The following is a 1,153-nucleotide window of genomic DNA, read 5'->3' on the forward strand; positions in this document are numbered from 1 at the left end:
GATTGATTATAGCTCACAGTGATTCACTTATACATACAATGTGTGTGAATATATATATGTGTGTGTGTGTGAGTATTTCAGAGTCTTTACCTTATAGATTATTGCACTGTATTGATTATAGTTCACAGTGATTCATTTATACATACAATGTGTGTGAATATATATATGTGTGTGTGTGTGTGAGTATTTCAGATTCTTTACCTTATAGATTATTGCACTGTATTGATTATAGTTCACAGTGATTCATTTATACATACAATGTGTGTGAATATATATATGTGTGTGTGTGTGAGTATTTCAGAGTCTTTACCTTATAGATTATTGCACTGTATTGATTATAGTTCACAGTGATTCATTTATACATACAATGTGTGTGAATATATATATGTGTGTGTGTGTGTGAGTATTTCAGATTCTTTACCTTATAGATTATTGCACTATGTTGATTGTAGTTCACAGTGATTCACTTATACATACAATGTGTGTGAGTATATATGTGTGTGTGTATGTATTTCAGAGTCTTTACCTTATGATTATTGCACTATATTGATTATAGTTCTCTGTGCTACACAGTAGGTCCTTGTTGGTTATCTACTTCATATATAGTAGCGTGTATATGTTAATCCCAACCTCATACTTTATTCTTTCTCCTCCCCCACCTTTGTCCTTGGTAACCATAAGTTTGTTTTAAAGATATGGAACGCTTCATGAATTTGTATGTCATCCTTGGGCAGGGGCCATGCTGATCTCATGTTTAGTTCAGTCACTCAGTCGTGTCCACCTCTTTGTGACCCCATGGACTGCATCACGCCAGGCCTCCTTGTCCATCACCAATTCCTGGAGTTTACTCAAACTCATGTTGTAGCCACGCGTTCCAGGAAACAAACTCACTCAGAAGGACAATGCAGATAGTGGAGTGCAGTTTATTACACCGGTGGGCCCAAGGCAGAGTCTCCTCTTAGCCAAGGATCCCAAGCAGTTTGTGTGAAAACCTTATATACCCTAAGTGTGCTTGCTCAAACACACCTCTCCAAATTCCTTGAAACTAGTCTGGACAAGGTAAAAGAGAGATCTGATCAAAGTTAACCCATGATTCATGTGTCACAAGACTAGATAAACAGTGGATATTTATCAATAGGCCTGTGGTCATATC

At 36.9% G+C, this 1,153-nt stretch overlaps 1 pseudogene; it reads right to left on the reverse strand.

Annotated features, from left to right (window-relative positions):
• Window positions 1-689: 689 nt before the first annotated feature.
• On the reverse strand, window positions 690-762 carry LOC136150994 (U6 spliceosomal RNA; annotated as a pseudogene).
• Between the last annotated feature and the right edge of the window lie 391 nt (window positions 763-1,153).

This window comes from Muntiacus reevesi, chromosome 19 (assembly GCF_963930625.1).
Source record: "Muntiacus reevesi chromosome 19, mMunRee1.1, whole genome shotgun sequence".
NCBI classification, from domain to species: Eukaryota; Metazoa; Chordata; class Mammalia; order Artiodactyla; family Cervidae; genus Muntiacus; species Muntiacus reevesi.